The 16440-nt window shown below is 41.6% G+C and overlaps 2 long non-coding RNA genes across 5 annotated transcripts; one reads left to right on the forward strand and one right to left on the reverse strand.

Annotated features, from left to right (window-relative positions):
* Positions 1 to 1032: 1032 nt before the first annotated feature.
* On the forward strand, positions 1033 to 5808 carry LOC115130464 (uncharacterized). Of its 2 annotated transcripts, XR_003863780.2 has the most exons (3): positions 1033 to 3813; positions 3928 to 4028; positions 4120 to 5808. It is a non-coding gene; the product is annotated as an uncharacterized LOC115130464 (long non-coding RNA). The 2 variants fall into 2 exon arrangements; XR_010464091.1 differs by having other exon boundaries at positions 1033 to 4028.
* LOC115130463 (uncharacterized) lies at positions 5765 to 15699 on the reverse strand. Of its 3 annotated transcripts, XR_010464090.1 has the most exons (7): positions 11686 to 15699; positions 11140 to 11560; positions 10898 to 10962; positions 9841 to 9893; positions 9696 to 9742; positions 7626 to 7744; positions 5765 to 7291 (listed from the first exon to the last, which is right to left on the reverse strand). It is a non-coding gene; the product is annotated as an uncharacterized LOC115130463 (long non-coding RNA). The 3 variants fall into 3 exon arrangements; XR_010464089.1 differs by having other exon boundaries at positions 11140 to 15699; XR_003863777.2 differs by lacking the exon at positions 7626 to 7744 and having other exon boundaries at positions 11140 to 15699.
* Positions 15700 to 16440: the final 741 nt, after the last annotated feature.

Raw genomic sequence — 16440 nt, forward strand, 5'->3', positions numbered from 1 at the left:
TACTAAAAGTGGAGATCATTTTTGGTTTAGTACGATAACCCGTATCACCACTTCATTGCTCCAGACAAGCGCAAGGAGGAGTTCGAGCACTGATTATGCTTTTGGGTCCTACTGTGTCTCTAACTGACAATGAATGGGCGACATAAACCTAAATAGAAACTGAACATTGTGCACAACTTCAGTATTACTTATAAAAACTGTTATTACACTAAGGTTTTTATTAATTTATTTTGTTAGGATTATTTTGCTCATACTGTAGTACTGTAGCCCACTCCCGACCAGTCACATTGTACAGGGGGACATTGGCCCCCCAATGGTGGAACAAACTCCCTCACGACGCCAGGACAGCGGAGTCAATCACCACCTTCCGGAGACACCTGAAACCCCACCTCTTTAAGGAATACCTAGGATAGGATAAAGTAATCCCTCTCACCCCCCCTCCCCCTGAAAAGATTTAGATGCACTACTGTTCCACTGGAGGTCATAAGGTGAATGCACCAATTTGTAAGTCGCTCTGGATAAGAGCGTCTGCTAAATGACTTAAATGTAAATGTTAAATGTACAGTGCCTGAGTGGTGTGAATGTCTAAGACACGGCATAGCAGTCCAAGCTGTGTTGCTAAAGATGCTGGTTCAATACATGTGCCGCCCTCGACTGGGAGACCCATTAGATGACTGTAGGTTTTTGGTTTCTCTCCGTCTAAAAACAGATATAAATAATTCTAAATTACAAACTGGCTTTATTTACAAATTAGTAACAATGTCTCAATTTTACGTTATTTGAAAACAAAATATTTTCCCCAAAATAATGTTTTAAACAAAGCGATTATTATTATTATTAATTTAGAGTTATATAAAATCCCCTTGCATATTCTCACATATATATATTATTAATCCTGCAGAACAATATATATATTGGTAATATTGGTCATGGCTCCCGAGTGGCGCACAATGGGATTGTCTTACAGTTCCCCAGCTGTATCCACTGAAAGCGTGCGAGGTTCACGGCACAAGAGCGGGGGGCATGGGATGGGCCGCAGAGCCGTGCACAGAAGACAGACCTAGCCCATGGGGAAGGGAGGAGGAGAAAGGGGGATATTTTAAGGGGTAGCACAGAGCAACCCTTTAAACACTTATTAAGGATCATTGGGTCTCCCACGTGACGGTTGAGCTAACGTAGGCTAATGCGCTTAGCATGAGGCTGTAAGTATCAAAAGAAATTCCCAGGACGTAGACATTTCTGATATTGGCAGAAAGCTTACATTTGTGTTAATCAAACTGCACTGTCCAATTTACAGTAGCTATTACAGTGAAATAATACCATGCTATTGAGAGTGCACCGTTTTGAACTTGAAAAGTTGTTAATAAACAAATTAGGCACATTCAGGCAGTCTTGATACATAATTTTGAATATAAATACAATGGTTCTTTGGATCAGTCTAAAACGTTGCACATACACTCCTGCCATCTATTGGCGAAAATCTAAATTGCATCTGGGCTGGAATAATACATTATGGCCATTTTCTTTCATTTCAAAGATGATGGTACAAAAAAATAATTTGTTTTAATTTAATTAAAAGATAATTGAAGGTGATCAAATGGTTGCTTACCCAAAAAAACTATTTCAAACACACACAGGCACGTTGTCCAGCGTCATTATGGCCATTAGCATGTAGCTGGACAATAGACTTTCCTAGGAGGAGGGTAGGGGGGAATTCTATCCTCAAATGTATTTCTTAGTTAGGTTGGCTGTATCATAACCGGTCGTGGCTGGTTACAATTTCAGGTTAATCCACCAGAAAAGACAAAACAAATAATAATAATAATAATAATATTTTTGTTGTATTGTGTATCACATCTGACTGTGATTGGGAGTCCAATAGGGCGTCGCACAATTGGCCCAATGATTCTCTCCCTCTAAAAACAGAAATAAATGTTTTAGCTTTTACAAATATTATGTTGGCCTTTATTCAGATTACTCTATTCACTCACTTTAGTTTTGGTGGTGCAAAAAGTGCAAACCAATCCCAGAACAGCAAAGCACCTTGTAAAGATGCGGGAGGAAACGGGTACAAAGTATCTATATCCACAGTAAAACGAGTCCTATATCGATATTACCTGAAAGGCTGCTCAGCAAGGCAGAAGTCACTGCTCCAAAACCACCATAAAAAAGGCAGACTACGGTTTGCAACTGCACATGGAGACAAAGATCATACTTTTTGGAGAAAGGTCCTCTGGTCTGATGAAACAAAAATATAACTGTTTGGCCATAATGACCATCGTTATGTTTGGAGGAAAAAGTGGGATACTTGCAAGCCAAAGAACACCATCCCAACCGTGAAGCATGGGGGTGGCAGCATCATGTTGTGGGGGTGCTTTGTTGCAAGAGGGACTGGTGCACTTCACAAAATTGATGGCTTCATGAGGAAGAAAAATCATGTGGATATATTGAAGCAACATCTCAAGACCTCAGTTAAAGCTTGGTCGCAAATGGGTCTTCCAAATGGACAATGATCCCAAGCATACTTCCAAAATTGTGGCAAAATGGCTTAAGGACAACAAAGTCAAGGTATTGGAGTGGCCATCACAAGGCCCTGACCTCAATCCTATAGAAAATCTGTGGGCAGAACTGAAAAAGCATGTGCGAGCAAGGAGGCCTAAAAACCTGACTCAGTTATACCAGCTCTGTCAGGAGGAATGGGCCAAAATTCACCCAACTTATTGTGGGCAGCCTGTGAAAGCTTGTGAATACCTTGACAACAAAGTCAAGGTATGGGAGTGGCCATCACAAAGCCCTGACCTCAATCCTATAGAAAATCGGTTGGCAGAACTGAAAAAAGTGTGTGCGAGCAAGGAGGCCTTTACAATCCTGACTCAGTTATACCAGCTCTGTCAGGAGGAATGGGCCAAAACTCACCCAATTTATTGCGGGCAGCTTGTGGAAGGCTACCCAAAATGTTTGACCCAAGTTAAACAATTTAAAGGCAATATTACCAAATACTAATTGAGTGTATATATACTTCTGACCCACTGGGAATGTGATGAAAGAAAGAAAAGCTGAAATAAATCATTCTCTCTATTACTATTATTCTGACATTTCACTTTCTTACATTATAGTGGTGATCCTAACTGACCTAAGACAGGGAGTTTTTACTAGGAGTAAATGTCAGGAATTGTGAAAAACTGAGTGTAAATGTATTTGGCTAAGGCGTTTGTAAACTTCCGACTTCAACTGTATATAACATTTCTTACCGAGCATTTCCATAAATCCATGCAAGTTCCTTCAACTGTCTTCTGACTGATTAGAGCGATGTTGATGTTTTGCCATGATGCCAGCAGATTACAGGTGGCCTTTGCTGATCGCTCATCATCTTCATTCATCAGTGCGTCGATGGCTTGAATAGTCTCGCTGGAAATTGAATACAATGTAAACATGTGCAGTATACAGTAAAAACCAGCAGTCGATTTATTTAAGCATTATTAGGCCGACTTTACAGTATTGTCGCCTACTGTAACTGTTCATTTCCCTGTGCTTTCAAGTTTGGCGTAAAACAAGCATCTGATGACAGTGTTTGCGAATAGCACCCTTCGTGACCAAAATTCCCAAGTCAACCAGTATTTTTGAAATGTCTCCAGTAGATTTTCCGTTCTTCCTGAATGCCCTAATCTGCTCACTTAAATTAATAGAGTTCCTGGTCATGGTGCTACAGTATGTTGTACTACATAATCTAAGTGAGGAGAATCTGCAATCTCCTGTATACTTATAGCCGTGACCAAAATGAGCCAGAACTGAGAGGATCACCAAAAATAAAAGGTATTTTGGTTTCAGTGCATTTTATATACAAAACATGTATATAGCTTATCAATGTGTAGGCATACTGTGTAATAAAATCAATAATTGTGTACTAAAAACGTGAATGTGTTTTAGCAGAGCTTACAACCCTGCAGACAACAATCCGTGGAGATCAGTGGACAAAGGGCTGGACAACGGGCCACACCGGAAAAAAACGCATGGTTGCCAAGAAAGCGGTTAGTTTCGTTAGATTCTTAACATGTTTGCGCAGCATGTGTGTGTTGGAGTCACTTTTAATTCTTAATAAATATATTGTTTCTATCATAGGCCACTGTAATCAATGGGGGCTCAGGCTGGTACCATTCTGCTCATCTGACGAAGGTGCTCATATGGATGAGATTCAAACCTTGAAGACCAAGATCGAGTAATTGAAGGCAGACCATCAGAAAGAGAAACATTCTCTGAGGGCAGAGATACGGGTGACAGCTGATGCATTGTTACAGTGCCAGGCAGTCATGTGGAGAATGATGCGTTGAAAAGGGCGAGGAACGAGATGGATTCACAATCCATGCCAGACACACCTGTGAGCTCTGGAACTCCACCTCTGACAGGCAGAGTCAACATACGTGATGGGTTCGTCAGGTCACCCTGACATTTCCATTCCTCTTCTGACAACAGAACTTGACAAACTGCTCACCAGGCATAGCAAGGGCCGTCCGGACCGTTACGTTGTTCCGCTATTCCAAGGATGTGTAACCGAAGATAGATACCCATAGTGGACACAGAATACCAACTGGGCTGGATCCCGAGGCAAATGTGGCTTACCAGTGAACCTCCGGGAGTCCATCATTAATACTGTGTCTCAGAAGTTTCTGTACAAGTTTCTGTCCAAGCATGACAACCTGCATAAGGACCTTGTGACCTAAGAGAACAGAAAACATGGACATAGAAGCTAGCTTGATGAAAACTTTCTACATAGTAAATTACTATAATGTCAACCCAAGGTTTTACATTACAATTATAACTTAATATCGCAGACCAGATTTGCCCTAACGATTAAGCACTGATTATGCTTTTGGGTCCCAATGCACTACTGTGTCTCTGACAATGAACGGGCAATATAAACCAAAAAAATAAACTAATAATTGTGCACAACTTCAAATGTAACAAATAGGGAGCAGGTTTTCGAACCCTCAACCTTCTCGCCCAAAGTCCAACACTCTATCGAGTGTGACCAAATGTATTAATTAGGGTTGGGGCCAATTGGGCGAAAAATACACTATCAAGCATTGGGGCATCATCTTGATAAATCAATGAGATTTTTATTTTCACTGTATTTCCGTTTGGGTATTGGTTACACTACAATTAGAGTGTGGAAATGTTATGCCCCTTAGATATTATGCTGTAGCCTACTCCCGGCTATCACGTTGTATAGCGCCATACGTTCCGTTTCATTCTAACAGAAACTCTGAGGGTTTGGTTTTTCGTCTCGGAATAGAAACCCCATAATATTAATCTAATTAATTAAGCCTAACTTCTTAAAATCAATCCCATAAACTATGTTATTACAAAAAGGGTTTTAAATTCTCTAGTAATGCCATTATGGAAGACTATCAAATGCTTCTCAAAGATGCCCTCTGGTGGTCAAACTAGCACTAACTTGCATTAATGTAAAACATGTCTGACATTTAATATAACATGCCATAGAATGCTGCAGCAGGCCACAAATTGTACGCTGCAGTGTGCTGCAACTTTTGAAGGAGGAACAGCTGTATGTTTGGTAATGTATTATTGAATTGTGACTGCTTTATATAAAAGTCGCATGTATGTAACATGTGTATGCAAAATGTTTATGTAAAATGTTTATGTAAAAGGTTATGTAAAATGTATGTGTATGTAGCAGAAAAGCAAAATCATTGATATCTGCAAGAACCCTAGCCCTTCTGAATATTCAGTACTATACAAATTGATTTAATCATTTATTTACTAACTAAATAAAAACACAGAATACACATACATGATTTAAAAGTCCCTTGTGGATTGACATGATATGAGGCCTTGTTTCACAATGGAAAGGGGGTGGGGAAAGATAAAGAGAGGGAGAGACAGAGAGTCAACTTATCGCACATACATTTGGACACTAGGCTCACAGTAACCAGAATACTAAGCACCCTAACCACCGCTCATTTGAATTAGAAATGCAATATATATTTATTATCTTTCTCTGTCGTCTCGCTGTTGAAACCAATCGATCCGTCTATGGGTAGTGGATCGAAATAAGGCATTGGTTGTCCATCAGAGGTCATAATGTCCTTCTTTGAAGATCTTCTCTGGTGGTAGAGTGTTTGTTGGAACAGTTACTTCAGACGTACCAATGGTTATGGGGATTCTCCTTCACACCTTTTGTCTTTAGTCAAAGTTCTAGGACCACTTTCACGTGCACAACTGCAGACAGTTAATGTTTCTGGTCTCCTAGGTGAGGTCATCTTCTCTTCCAGTGTTGAGGTTGGGAATTTCAGAGTTTCGCACCATTTCAACGTGTAGACTAACGTCTCACATCTTTTGGTATCAATGGTTGATTATTCAGGGTTTCTGCACCCGACCACTTTACACGCCAGCAGCAACCCGGCATGTTTTGGTCTGATATGTTCATTCTTAGCAAGTCCTTTTAAGCACTCTGTCAAATGGGCGTGTTCTGTCATGCTGACATGAACTCTGAGCTCACTTAGGCGTGGATACTGACTAGATTATATGAAAAACAATTCTCATTAGAAAACTAAAATCACATTTCTATCTTTTCAAAAATACAAATTTATTTCATGTAGCATTTAGATGTAAACTTGACAGATAGGATGTGTTTCCTTCCTAACTTACAGTTACATTGTTATACCATCTTTAATGACATCACAAAATAATATACATTGTGACAGGATTATCCTTTAGATCCCCGGACCACTTAATATTCCTATCTTATGAATATTGTTTCAAAGTTCATTCTCTTGGAGAGAAAACGTTTTGCCGGCAAAAGTCTAACAAAGGAGTTTCAGTCTTCCAATATTACAGGGCAAGGAAGAGAAAGTTCTCTCAAGATTTACGTGTCAAGATTGGCACAGACCCCCCGCTTCCCTTCTTCTGTGAGAGAGAGGGGGTCTGGCTATCTTAGCGTATTTTCCTAGCTAATGGGTCCTTTGATCCACTGTCAGGAGAGTCATGACAATGCTGTTACAGTCTTGTCCCATCGCTGCAACTCCCGTACGGACTCGGGGTCAAGTAAAGTGTTACCGGAAATGTCATCTTGGAGAGCTGGGTGTAGTTGAAGAATGTCCTGTACGAGAGTGTAGTGCCTCTGTAGTATACCTTTTCCGACCAGCTCCATGAAGTGATGTACTTCTTGACGTGGGTAATCAGATAGGAGCACCGTAGCACTGTGCCGAGGATGGAGGTGAGCAGGCTCAACCAGCACTCTGTACAGTAGTCACACATCACATAGTCCAGCAGTCTGCACACAGACAGGACAGTCATTTTAACACACTTAACTTCTTGCGTCGAGCCATCCCGGATCCGGGATCGTGACTACAGCCTCAAGCCCATTACCATAACGCAACGTTAACTATTCATGAAAATCGCAAATTAAATTAAATCAATATACGAGCTCTCAAGCTTAGCCTTTTGTTAACAACACTGTCATCTCAGATTTTCAAAATATGCTTCTCAACCATAGCAAAACAAGCATTTGTGTAACAGTATTGATAGCTAGCGTAGCATTTAGCGTTAGCATTCAGCAGGCAACATTTTCACAAAAACCAGAAAAGCATTCAAATAAAATCATTTACCTTTGAAGAACTTCAGATGTTTTCAATGAGGAGACTCTCAGTTAGATAGCAAATGTTCAGTTTTTCCTGAAAGATTATTTGTTTAGGAGAAATCGCTCCGTTTTCTGCGTCACGTTTGGCTACCAAAAAAAAACGAAAATTCAGTCATCAAAACGCCAAACTTTTTTCCAAATTCGTGGAAGTCTTCTCTCTCCCCTGAATCACATGGCTGAATGCAAAACAATTTATACAATTACGCACTTTTTAGAAACGGCAAAGCTCTCAGTATAATGATGCAGGTCTTTAGATGTTGTACACATGAAATTGTGTTATTCTGAACTTGATCCGCAATCTTATATTCCATTTTGTGCAACTAAAGCCATTTCCCCTACACAGCTAATGGAATATAACGTGGCGGATAAAGTTTGGAATTACACAATTTAACTTCTTGCGACTAGGGGGCGATATTTAAATTTTGGGATGAAAAACCGTCCAGTTTTAAACAAGATATTTTGTCACAAAAAGATGCTCGACTATGCATATAAATTGACAACTTTGGATAGAAAACACTGTGACGTTTCCAAAACTGCAAAGATATTGTCTGTGAGTGCAACAGAACTGATGTTACAGGCGAAACCCAGATAAAAATCCAATTTTTCCATTTTTTGAAACCTCATGCCAATGACTCATTATATGGATGTGAATGAGCTACGAATGAGCTTACGTTTCTACGTCTTCCCCAAGGTGTCTACAGCATTGTGACGCCTTTTTACGCATTTCTGTTGAAGAATAGCCGTAAGGGACCATATTTAGCAAGTGGTCACATGGTGTCTCCCGCAAAAAAATCTTGCGTAAAGTACAAAAGGAGCCCTTTTTCCAATCGCTTCTTATGAGAAACCAATTGCCTCGACAGATATATTATCGAATATATATGTTAAAAACACCTTGAGGATTGATCCTAAACAACGTTTGCCGTGTTTCTGTCGATATTATGGAGCTAATTTGGAAAAAAGTTTGGCGTTGTAGTGGTAGCATTTTCCGGTCGATTTCTCAGCCAAGCATGATGAACAAACGGGAGCTATTTTGCCTACAAAAATAATATTTTGGGAAAAAAGGAACATTTGCTATCTAACTGGGAGTCTCCTGAGTGAAAGCATCCAAAGTTCTTCAAAGGTAAATTATTTAATTTGGTTGCTTTTCTTATTTTCGTGAAAATGTTGCCTGCTGCCAGCAGAGCCTAGCATAGCATTATGCCATGATAAACTTACACAAATGCTTGTCTAGCGTTGGCTGTAACGCATATTTTGAAAATCTGAGATGACAGTGTGATTAACAAAAGGCTAAGCTTGTGTTTGAATATATTTCATTTGCGATTTTCATGAATAGGAAAAGTTTCAAGGGGTATTTATGTCCGCTGCGTTATGCTAATTAGTTTGAGGCTATGATTACGCTCCCGGATCCGGGATTGCTAGTCGCAAAATTAATGTATACAACATCTAAACACATGCATCACTATACCGAGAGCTTTGCAATTTCTAAAATTATGTATTTGGGTATTTTTGAAACCTTTGTTAATGTATTTTCAGGGCTCCCATACTGCACAACGAGGATGAGGAAGTGATTTGCTCTTTGGGGTAAGTTCATCAAAAACAAGTAATATCACAAAAAAAGTGTCTGGACTCTTCAATAACAACCCATTTACATAAAAAAATGTAGGTTTGGTTGTGAAAAGGAAAACGTATTTAATAACGAAAGGAAGAATCTTTCAGGACCCAAACACAGATAGGTAAGTTGCACAATTATTCTCTTACCTAGAACTTTATATTTTCAACCTGATTACATTTATAATATTCCAGATATGACTGCCAATATAAGTGAGTTATGGCTTAATTACTGAAATGCACAGTAAATGGTGACTTCAATAAATTGTTGGCAGCCATGATTGTCTAGTCATAGTAATTGCCTTTAAGTCTCAGGCATGCGCCCCTGACACTAGGGATTTGATATTATACCCTAATTTACTTAGTAACACATTTGACTTTAGTAACACATTTGACTTTTGTCCCACTGTGTCTGCTGAGTAAGGCTTACTTTGGTGTAGTCCTTGGCTTGGTAGTACTTCTCTCCCATCTGCGCCACTGGCGACAGACAGAGAAATTGATGAGCACATGTACACACACAAGTGATGATTTTTGATATTTTTTTAAATTGCCCCTCCAGCCCAGGTAGAACTCACTCCGGTGGCTTTTCATGCGAGGACACTTGTATTTCTTGAACTGAGCCACAGCGCTGCTGAGCAAAGCAATGATAAGCACTTGTGTGTGTGTGTGTGTGTGTGTGTGTGTGTGTGTGTGTGTGTGTGTGTGATATATATATATACATATACACATAGAAAAGAGCAAATCAGACTGTCACACAGACAGACTCTCAAACACACACAAACACAATTTGCTTGAAATAGGCATAAATTGATTAGCAGGTAATGGAGATCTTATCATAAAGGCATACATGTAAGTCATTCAGTGATAATAAGGTATAGGCTATAGATCAAAAAATTATATGGACATTTGTATCAATCTGAGGAAGCAGCAGAATATTTCTTGAAGTAGCTTTTGGCATAATAAACCAAGTTAAACCAAGAATAATCAGTATCTGCTTGGCCTAATAATCCTATAACCTATTAGAATTTCTTAATTTCCTCCTTTGTCATAGGAGATGAAGAGAACTTTGTTCTTAGAAATCATGTACCGGCTGTAGTTCTCATGGTTTTCTTACTAAAAGTGAATAATCTATAACCAGATACTGCCTTACATCCCTAGAGAGGGAAGTCTTTGGCCCTAAACAAAATATGTTTCAGACCTGGCAAAATGCTAACACTTAATTAATAAATATTCAAACCTCAGCATTCATGGAGAAAACCTGAAAATTCCAAGTCAAAACCAGTCATTTTCAGTTCTTAATGTTACAGTATTTGCAGTATCATCAAATTGCATCAAAATGTTGAATTGGATGTGCTTAGTGGTTTTATTCATTGTCATACACCATAAAACTTGACCTCACTTGACCTGAGAACCTCGCAGGGCTTCTTCCACTGTAAGTCAGTGTATTTACCATGAGGTTTAGAACTTGGTATCCATTAACCTACCGTAGGTCTACACTCATTGACTTTGCATGCGCTACCCTGTGCAGCAATGTGTAGCCTTTGTGCCCTGAGAGAGGCTTCAGAGTTTGTAGAACATGACAATGTTTGTGCCGTGGTGAATGAGTGAGTGAATTAATAAACATGCGCTAACCGAGTGGGGAACATCCTTCTCTTTCACTTGCAGTGCCAGGATGCCTCCTTTCTCCTTCCCTGCATCTGGGGGATCGACACATGCACATACAAAATATTTAAAAACTGAGCAACTGTTCTTAGACAGCATTCTTGGTTTCACGCCTAAAAACATCATATCTGTACACACAAGTTTAAACACAAAAATATTAACTTTCAGTACCTAGTATTATCAAAAATTGGTGTAGAGGTGGGCATACTCACTCCTGTCTCCAGGGTCTCTGGGTCGGGATAACAAAATAGTCTCAACAGATGATAACTGTCATGGGTGGGGATGCATGTGTGTAAGCTTGAATGATTGTACTGTCTTGTAAATGACAGCCTTCTGCGTCACACATGCATTGCCAAACCTCATGGGCACAAAGGTGAGTTGCTTGCTGCTTGTGTTCCTGGGCATCAAACAGGTCACAAAAGGACTGGAACCTGGGAGTGAGGAAATGGGTGAAGATTGGTTATATTAAGGATGGCTTCAGTGGAGTGGGAATTGACCTCTTACTGCTTTGACATCCAAGCATTGTGCTCAAACGCCAGCTCTGCTAATCTTCTTCTTGCACAAATCAATATGCTTCCTGAACTGAGCGATGGCATCCAAAGGTGTGTTGTGTTGGAAGCATAGTCGACAGATCTGAAAACGGAAAATATTTGTATGTTAAACATGTAACCCAACCGGTTTACTTGTGCACACAAGATTATAGCAAACTGTATATGTAGCACAACGTCCGCATTACAGTTCATAATGATCCAAAATACCTTGTAGTTTATGAATCCATCATGTTGGTCACATGGGCTCTCAGCTCATGTACAAGGCTGTAGGCAGTCCTGTAGTACTAGGATCGCAAATAGTACTAATGATGTGTTGCACGGTTATCAAAAATACATACATTCACTAGAGGGATGCATTGTAAGACTGGTAATTTACAAGACACAAGCCAGCAGAGCTGAATTGGACTTACTAGAGTCCATTCTGTGTATCATGCTTGAGTTCACTGAAGAATGCAATCTTAAACTGGTGTCTCACAAACAGCAACAACCAAATGCACAAGTTGATGACACTGCATTAGCTTTGCTCCAACTTTATAGTCAATGAAAATATGAACTGCATGGAGAAGCTTGGAAAGCACTTGGCAGATTCATTTATTAACATAGTGGTGGTTGTGAATACCATGTGAATACCATTGTCAGCGCCGTGTGTATAGGTGGCAGGGAAGTCAGGCGCAGGAGAGTCAAAATGGAGTGTAAAATGGAGTCTTTTAACCTCTTCCTTCTACCCCCTAATTTTTCGAACATTCTGTTAAAAATCGCGCAACATTTCAGCGCCCTGCTACTCATGCCAGGAATATAGTATATGCATATGATTAGTATGTGTGGATAGAAAACACTCAGACGTTTATAAAACTGGTTAAATCACGGCTGTGGCTATAACATAACGTGCGTTTCATCGGAAAGCGCAGGAAAATCTGATCACTGAAAATGGAAAAATATATCCCTGCGCGACTTGAACCCATTGATAAAGGTGAACCACAATTAATGGGGCTGAGGTTGCAGTACCTACAGCTTCCACACGGTGTCTAGAGTCTTGTCATTTGCCTACTATTTGTTTCTTGGTCAAACAGATGCAAGGCAGCGCAGTTCTTCAGGTCTCGGACCGGATATTTTGGTTGAGTTTCTACCCGGACATTTTTCCAGACGGACAGCTATAGACTTCGTCTTGTGATTAATTTGATCGCTTATTAACGTTTACTAATACCTAAAGTTGCATTACAAAAGTATTTCGAAGTGTTTTGTGAAAGTTTATCGTCGACTTTTTGAATTTTAAAAAATGACGTTACGTTATGAAACGCTTTTTTCCCCGTTTATCACACAGTCTACATATAACGATATCTAGGCTATATATGGACCGATTTAATCGAAAAAAAGACCCAATAGTGATTATGGGACATCTAGGAGTGCCAACAAAGAGGATGGTCAAAGGTAATGAATGTTTTCTATTTTATTGTGCGGTTTGTGTAGCGCTGAATATGCTAATTATTTTGTTTACGTCCCCTGCGGGTCTTTTGTGGTGTTACATGCTATCAGATAATAGCTTCTCATGCTTTCGCCGAAAAGCATTTTAAAAATCTGACTTGTTGCCTGGATTCACAACGAGTGTAGCTTTAATTCAATACCCTGCATGTGTATTTTAATGAACGTTTGAGTTTTAACTAATACTATTAGCATTTAGCGTAGCGCATTTGCATTTCCAGAGCTCTAGATGGGATGCAAGCGTCTCAGTAGGAGCAAGAGGTTAATAAATGTCCACGGAACATGCTCCATAACACTAAAAGTACAGACATGAACAAACATGGGTACGAGGACCTGTCGCGCACCAACACAACAAATAAACAACACTGACAATAAAACAATCTCTGACAAAGACATGAGGGGAAACAGAGGGTTAAATACACAACAGGTAATGAATGGGATTGAAAACAGGTGTGTGGGAAGACAAGACAAAACCAATGGAAAATTAAAAATGGATCAATGATGGCTAGAAGACCGGTGACGTCGAACGCTGAGCACCGCCCGAACAAGGAGAGGCAATGACTTCGGCAGAAGTTGTGACAACCATGGAAAACATACACAATATACTTCCATGACTCACCTGATGAGTTGTTTTAATGAGGAATTATTTGTGGGATTTGACCCTCCTAATCTCAGTGCATTAGGAGATCTGCACTCTTAGAACACATTTTTAAGAACATAATCTTACTACACTGCCTACAATGCTCGTCGGGTGTGGCAGGGCTTGAAAAAAATTACAGACTACAAAAGGTAAGCACAGCCGCGATCTGCCCAGTGACACAAGCCTACCAGATGCGCTAAATATGCTCGCTTCGAGGCGCTGAAATATGCATGAGAGCATCAGCTGTTCCGGACGACTGTGTTCACGCTCTCCGCAGCCAATGTGAGTAAGACCTTTAATAAACAGGTCAACATTCACAAGGCCGCAGGGCCAGAAGGATTACCAGGACGTGTACTCTGAGCATGCACTGACCAACAAGTGTCTTCACTGACATTTTCAACCTCTCCCTGTCTGAGTCTGTAATGCCAACATTTAAGCAGACCATGATAGTCCCTGTGCCCAAGAACACGTCTGCAGCCATGAATTGCTTTGAAAGGCTGGTCATGACTCACATCAACACCATTATCCCAGACCCTCTCCAATTTGCATACGCCCCAATCACTATTGCACTCCACCTTGCCCTTTCCCACCTGGACAAAAGGAACACCTATGTGAGAATGCTGTTCATTGACTACAGCTCAGCGTTCAACACCATAGTGCCCTCAAAGCTCATCACTAAGCTAAGGACCCTGGGACTAAACACTTCCCTCTGCAACTGGATCCTGGACTTCCTGACAGGCCGCCCCCAGGTGGTAAGGGTAGGTAACAACACATCTGCCACGCTGATCCTCAACACGGGTGCCCCTCAGGGATGTGTGCTCAGTCCCCACCAGTACTCCCTGTTCACTCATGACTGCACAGCCAGGCATGACTTCAACACCATCATTAAGTTTGCCGATGACACAACAGTGGTAGGTATGATCACCAACAACGATGAGACAGCCTATAGGGAGGAGGTCAGAGACCTAGCCGTGTGGTGCCAGGACAACACCCGCTCTCTCAACGTTATCTAGACAAAGGAGATGATTGTGGACTACAGGAAAATGAGGACCAAGCACTCCCCCATTCTCATCAACGGGGCTTTAGTGGAGCAGCTTGAGAGCTTCAAGTTCCTTGGTGTCCACATCAACAACAAACTAACTAACATGGTCCAAGCACACCAAGACAGTAGTGAAGAGGACACGAAAAAACCTATTCCCCCTCAGGAGACGGAAAAGATTTGGCATGGGTCCTCAGGTCCTCAAAAGGTTCTACAGCTGCACCATTGAGAGCATCCTGACTGGTTACATCACTGCCTGGTATGGCAACTGCGACCGCAAGGCACTATAGGGGGTAGTGCATACACCCAAGTACATCAAGACAAAGTCAACGCTGGTCCGACCAATCTGATTCCACGCTTCAAGACTGCTTCGATCACGTGGATTGGGATTTGTTCCGCATTGCGTCCAACAACAACATTGACGAATTCGCTAATTCGGTGAGCGAGTTCATTAGAAAGTGCATCGGCGATGTCGTACCCACAGCAACTATTAAAACATTCCCAAACCAGAAACCGTGGATTGATGGCAGCATTCACGTGGAACTGAACGCGCAAACCACTGCTTTTAACCAGACACAAGAGGTATGTGGCACGGTCTACAGTCAATCACGGAGGATTACAAAAAGAAAACCAGCCCCATGGCGAACCAGGATGTCTTGCTCCCAGACAGACTAAATAACTTCTTTGCTCGCTTTGAGGACAATACAGTGCCACTGACATGGCCCGCTACCAAAACTTGCGGACTCTCCTTCACTGCAGCCGACGTGAGTAAAACATTTAAATTTGTTAACCCTCGCAGGGCTGCAGGCCCAGACGGCATCCCCAGCCGCGTCCTGAGAGCATATGTGCAGACCAGCTGGCTGGTGTCTCTACGGACATATTCAATCAAATCCTTATCCCAGTCTGCTGTTCCCACATGCTTCAAGAGGGCCACCATTGTTCCTGTTCCCAAGAAAGCTAAGGTAACTGAGCTAAATGACTACCGCCCCGTAGCACTCACTTCCGTCATCATGAAGTGCTGAGAGACTAGTCAAGGACCATATCACCTCCACCCTACCTGACACCCTAGACCCACTCCAATTTGCTTATCGCCCCAATAGGTCCACAGACGAGGCAGTCACAACCACACTGCCCTAACCCATCTGGACAAGAAGAATACCTATGTGAGAATGCTGTTCATCGACTACAGCTCAGCATTTAACACCATAGTACCCTCCAAACTCGTCATCAAGTTCAAGACCATGGGTCTCGACCCCGCCCTGTGCAACTGGGTACTGGACTTCCTGACGGGCCGCCCCCAGGTGGTGAGGGTAGGTAACAACATCTCCACCCCGCTGATCCTCAACACTCGGGCCCCACAAGGGTGCGTTCTGAGTCCTCTCCTGTACTCCCTGTTCACCCACGACTGTGTGGCCATGCACGCCTCCAACTCAATCATCAAGTTTGTGGACGACACTACAGTGGTAGGCTTGATTACCAACAATGACGAGACGGCCTACAGGGATGAGGTGAGGGCCTCAACGTCAACAAAACAAAGGAGATGATCGTGGACGTCAGGAAACAGCAGAGGGGCCACCCCCCTATCCACATCGACGGGACAGTAGTGGAGAGTGTAGTAAGTTTTAAGTTCCTCGGCGTACACATCACGGACAAACAGAATTGGTCCACCCACACAGACAGCATCGTGACAGACACCACCCGATGTCACAGGAAGGCCATAAAGATCATCAAGGACAACAACCACCCGAGCCACTGCCTGTTCACCCCGGTATCATCCAGAAGGCGAGGTCAGTACAGGTGCATC

This window comes from Oncorhynchus nerka, linkage group LG6 (genome assembly GCF_034236695.1).
Source record: "Oncorhynchus nerka isolate Pitt River linkage group LG6, Oner_Uvic_2.0, whole genome shotgun sequence".
Taxonomy (NCBI): domain Eukaryota; kingdom Metazoa; phylum Chordata; class Actinopteri; order Salmoniformes; family Salmonidae; genus Oncorhynchus; species Oncorhynchus nerka.